Below are 6,000 nucleotides of genomic sequence, written 5' to 3' on the forward strand. Positions count from 1 at the left end.
TTCTGTCTCCTCTCTCTTTTTTTAATTTAATATGGCCGCCTCGTTCTTCACCTTGAATCACCTCTCCTTCCTCCGCTCAGACTGTGGAGAGGAGATAAGAGAAAGAGAGAGAGGGAAGAGGAGGAGGAGGAGGAGAGAGGGAGAGATGTTGTCGTTCTTTACGTGGCGTTTTCTCTCCGTATCATCTCAGGTGTCTGTTTGGATGGGAAACACTCGTCTCCTCTCTCCTTTCCCCCCCTCCCTCCTCCTCCTCCTCCTCCTCCTCTTCCTCCTCCTCTCTGTATCTCTCCCTCTCATCACCTCTCTGCCTTTATCTTCTCGCCATTCCTCATCCTCTCGCTCTGCCCCATACCTTCCTTCTCCTTTTCCCCCTCCTCTTCCTCCTCCTCTTCCTCGTATCCGGTCACAAGAACACAGTATATATATATAAATCTGTATAAAGCCACTCTACAGCTGACAGTAACGACACAAAATAATGATGATTAGTGTCAATAATCCCAATTGAGGAAGTGATTGAGTCTTTAATGTATAGAAAATCAGGAAGCAGAGGTTTACTGAACTCAAATAGCTTCCATTTTGGCTCCACAGGAAGAAATCAAGGGTGTTTGTATCTATTGATTCATTGATTGTATTTGCCCCTGCCTGCCTGTCTGTCTGTACTGATTGTGATTGTGAGGCCTGTAGACTCAATATAGTGCAATGGAAAAAGTTTGAGGCAGTAAAAGTAAACCGGATGCTTTCCAAAATAGTCAATCAATAGTTTTTATTCGTCAAAACTTCATAGAAAGTTGCATAAACCTAATTGAAATCGATATATATGCTGCAGTAGTTCTACACCAGCTGCAACACAGCTTTTCAGAGTTATTCAGCAGGTCAGTTGTTGTTCCTTCATCTTGGGAAAAAATGTCTTCTTTCTTCTTCTTCTTTGGTGGATTTTCTGTCCGTGATGTTGAGATCAGGACTCTGGCTAGATGCATGTTTGAGGCTGGTTGTCTGGTTGTCATGCTGCAGGAGTCAGGACACATGTGGGACCGATCAGACGCCTCCCATATGATGTGTTATTGCATTATTGGAGAAAAATCTAAACATCCAGAGTGCCTGAGAACTTTCACACAGGGCTGTATGTGTGGGTAATAAGTCCAGAACATAAATAAACAGACGGGTATTTGTATGATTTAAGCAGCTGTTTTTAGAGGCTCTACACTTCACTGAATGTGACACAGCATCCTAGGTTTTTACACACTAAAACATAACTGGGTTAAAATTGTAGATAACCAGAATTGACCCAGTTTCTTATTGATTATTAATAACTTTTATAGCTTTTAAATGTCAAACACACATCATAGAGAAGCAATAGAAAGAAACCCAGGTCACAAAGAGTGCAGGCTTTTTATCCTAGGATAGCAAAATCATGAACTACCTTAACTTTTTTCTTGATTGATTTACCCTGATATTCATACCCAGGTCACAAAGAGTGCTGGTTTTCTTTCCTAGGATGGTGAAGTCATAACCCACCTGATTGATTTACCCTGGTATTCTTACCCAGGTCACAAAGAGTGCAGGTTTTGTTACCTAGGATGGTGAAGTCATGAACCACCTTACCTTTTCTCTTGATTGATTTACCCTGATATTCTTACCTAGGTCACAAAGAGTGCAGGCATTTTATCCTAGGATGGTGAAGTCATGACCCACCTGATTGATTTACCCTGATATTCTTACCCAGGTCCCAAAGAGGGCAGGGTTTGTTTTCCTAGGATGGTGAAGTCATGAACCACCTGATTGATTTACCCTGATATTCTTACCCTAACCAATGTCACCCCTCATGCCTAAACCTAACGAACCCAACCAAATGTGTCTGAGTTCACAGGTTTTTCCAAAGTCGTGCTGCCCTAACAGTAAAAACTCTGCCCCCCCTCCCCCTCCCCCTCCCCCTCCCCTCTTAAGTCTTCACAGCTCGACCCGTGAACTGCCTACAAATTCCCGTCTGAGGACCTGAGACTACGTGCAGGTTGATAAGAGGTCAAATAATTCAGAAATATAGTCTGGATCTCGGCCACCAAGTGCTTTAAAAGTCGAAGTAGAATCTTAAAATCAATGTGATAATAAAGTGGCCAGTGTAGAGACATTAAGAGGAGAGTAATATGATCTCTTTTCTTGTGTTTTTTGTCAGTAGTCTGGCTGCTGCTTTGTGTTTTATTCAGAAGATGTGAAGTGTTGTGTGATTTATAGCATTTAAGAGACTAACACAGTAATGTAAAGGTGAGGAAACGAAGTGTGTGTGATGGTTTATGGGTCTCTGAAGCTCAGATATGAACACATTTATAACATTGGGATCAAATAAGACACCAGATGACTTTGTGTTATTTAAAAAGGTGCTAAGTGAGGATTTTAAGATCTATATGCAGATTATCAGAGTCAATTATAAAGATCTTACTTTTATCTAAGGGTTCCTGCAGATCCTTAAAATTGGATTTTCATAATTTAAGTTCATTAAATGTCTTCTTTTTAATTATTGTAGGTCTTAAAATTGAGGTGATGCCTAGCTGCATTAGAAATATAATATATATCTATATGTTTTTATATTGAGTGCAAGAACTTTTTCTTCTTTTAGAGTGTCGTCAAAGCGCAAATTGTAATTCAAAATATAACTTAAGTAATTTTAACACAGCGTAATAGTCTTTAAAATTGGATTTTCAGAGTTTAAGATCATAAAATGTCTTCTTTTTAATTATGGTAGGTCTTAAAATTGAGGTGATGCCTAGCTGCATTAGAAATATAATATATATATCTATATTTTTTATATTGAGTGCAAGAACTTTTTCAAAGCGAATTGTAATTAAAAATATAACTTAAATTAAAATGCTTATTTATTTTAACACAGCGTATAAGTGCAACAGCTTATATTTGCCATTACTTTTATTACTTTATGTGATTTTTCTCTTTTTAAATCATGGTAGGTCTTAAAATTGAGGTGATGCCTAGCTGCATTAGAAATATAATATATATATCTCTATTTTTTTATATTGAGTGCAGGAACTTTTTCTTCTTTTAGAGTGTCGTCAAAGCAAATTATAATTAAAAATATAACTTAAATTAAAATGTTTATTTATTTTAACACAGCATAATAGTGTGACAGTTTATATTTGCCATTAATTTAATTACTGATTTTACATATATTGTTATACATAGATATGTAGATACAAAAACATCCTATATTTATATTTATGTTAATATCAAATTGATTTCAAGCTTGAAGATTAGTCTGAATATGAAATCATTTAGCTGTGGAAAGCGTGCTTTTCGGTAAAGATCTTAAAAAGGTCTTAAAATGCATTAAATGTGGTTTTATAAAATATGCAGCAGCTGTTTAATCTGGATTTAACTGAAGAAGTTTTGCACACATCCAGTTTAAATGTCAATTAGACACTTATTTTAAGGCTGGAGAAGCTAGTAGAGTTTTACATAAAGCAGAGTATCATCTGCATATACTGATAGTCGGTACTTATAAATGTATATCGTGATCATTTCTTTACCCTCAATACAAACTGTAGCATGATTTCAGTGTTTTATTTAGGGCTGTGAAACCATTAATTTTTTTAATAGAGATTAATCGCAGAATTTCCATAGTTAATCGCGATTAATCGTGTTTTGAATTGCATGTTTAAAATCCTGTTATTTTCCATTTGAAGGCAGTTTTAAGCCCATAATGTAAAGCATTTCTTACCAGAGTGTCTTAACTGGGAATCAATCACGGCTCTGCTGCGACTCCCACACTCCAAAATGGTCCTTTGGTGGAGCTGAGGCTGGCTTGGCTGCACCTGGGTGTTTAGCGTGGAGGTGCTAACTCAAACTCCACGTACTCCGGTGGTAGTTAAACTCCGTTTGACACAGGTTGCATTTTACTTTTGACTTGTCAACTGAAGCGTCTGGAAGTGTTTTAAAGTTAAACAAGCCGTTCAAAAGTCCAGTAGCTCTCTTACTTTCCATCAGCGCGGTAGGTTTACTGCAGGAGGCCACTTCAAAGCATAGCGCTACAGCTAGAGGAGCCGTCTACGGGGGAGTAGAAGGGACAAAAAGGCTTGCAACATTAAAATGTGATTTAAAAAAAAAAAACGCGTTATGGATTGCATTAATGCTAGTTTTATTGCAAATCAAGGGTTCAAAAAACATCTATATTCATCCACAGCTCATCATCATCTTTATTTTTAGTGTTTATTGGCTAAAGAACAATTAAAAACAGGACTGATGTGTCTGTTAACGACGACATCATGGGAGCATTTATGTCAAGCTGTGAACCAGCGTAGATGCTCATATGATTTCTCTTCCTCTTCACGTGCTCAAATACTCCAGATGTTTTATTATTTTATAAATATTTCATGTGTGGGATCAGTGGGTTCGGTTTGTAGAGCAGATCTTCATTCAAGCATTTAAGGAGGCTTCAGTCAGGTCCTCAAATGCAGCACTTTAGCTCCCTGTGTGTGTGTGTGTGTGTGTGTGTTTCTGTGTGTGTGTGTGTGTGTGTTTGTGTGTGTCAGTGTGTGTGTGTGTGTGTGTCTGTGTGTGTTTTAGGGTTGTTATGTGTAGTGAACAGCTGTTTCTCTCTCTCTTTCTCTCTCTCTCTCTCTCTCTCGCTCTCTCTCTCTCTCTCTCTCTCTTTCTCTTTATAATCCTCTGGGTGACCTCGGCTCTTCTGTTTAATCTTTTCTTTATTTTAATTTCCCCACAATCTGTTTTATTGGTAGAAATTTAGAGATTTCATTGTCGGAAAAACAACAATATATATTTTAATAAAAAAAAAAAGAGACAAAAATACACAACTATTACATGAAGAGCCAGGACTCTCTCTCTCTCTCTCTCTCTCTCTTACTCTCTCTCTCTCTCTCTCTCTCTCTCTGTCTCTCTCTCTTTGCTCCGTCTGGATTAGCGGCTCGTCCTAATCTCTCTTGAGGTTAAATTAGAGGATTGAGGTCGGATGTTAACACACAGCTCCACATCTGTGACTTTTTTTTCTTTGCTTTTTCTTTCTTTTCTACTTTCTCTCTCTCTCTTACTCTCTCTCTCTCTCTCTCTCTCTCTTCTTTCTGGAGCTGAAAATTTCCCTGAAGGTTTTGTGTGAATCCTGTTAAAGCCGCCGCGGAAGCTCAGAAACAGAAAATAACAAATCTGTTCTGCGTTGGGTGTTTGTCGGACAGCAGAAGCGCTCCTCGTCTTCTCTCCTCAGCGAGCTGACACAAACCCAACCAGCACAGACGCCTCCTTTCAATTCAATTCAATTCAATTCAATTCAATTCATATTATTTGTTCCTGAGGGGGAAACTGCAGCGGCACATATTAATATAATATAGTTGATACTTATAATACAATGATAGTAAAGTATTGATAGTAAGAAGAGGATGCATGAGGAAGGATGGATGAGGATTGTGGGGTTTTCGTCGGAGGGGTGGGGGAGTTGGCGTCCTGAAGGGAACCACTCAAACGCAGTGAAGAGGACATGCGAGGGGTCCTGCAGGATCCCGCCAGCTGACCTAAGCATCTGCTGCTCACACAGGGTGGAGAGGGCCTCCGACAGGGAAGTCCAATCATGTTGGAGCAGACGCTGGCTGAGCTCTGCAGGCGGCAGCACCTGCTAGTCCCAGACGGACTCCCAGACACCCCGTCCAAGAGCTATATAGCACCAGTAACCCAGACCCTGGTCCCGCTCAGCTTCACAGAGCAGGGGAGATCAGGCGTGTTCGGGGCCGGTCTGGCTTTTAAACTAACTCAGAGCCACACACTTAATTATAATAAGACCTTCATCTGTGGACTGTGTAGCACTCAGCCAGTAAACCAATCAATATAAAGGTTGATTTTGATATACAAGCAAATTAAAGTTCAAATGGAGCGGTAAAAATCAGATTGTAGAAGTTTAACATGTGTCTTGATGCTTATTTGCAAATACAAATAGAAAGCAGCCACAAACATCATCAATATCTGAAGCAATCAATATTGATTTGTAGTGTT

This window comes from Scomber japonicus, chromosome 8, assembly GCF_027409825.1.
Source record: "Scomber japonicus isolate fScoJap1 chromosome 8, fScoJap1.pri, whole genome shotgun sequence".
In the NCBI taxonomy this organism is placed as follows: Eukaryota; Metazoa; Chordata; class Actinopteri; order Scombriformes; family Scombridae; genus Scomber; species Scomber japonicus.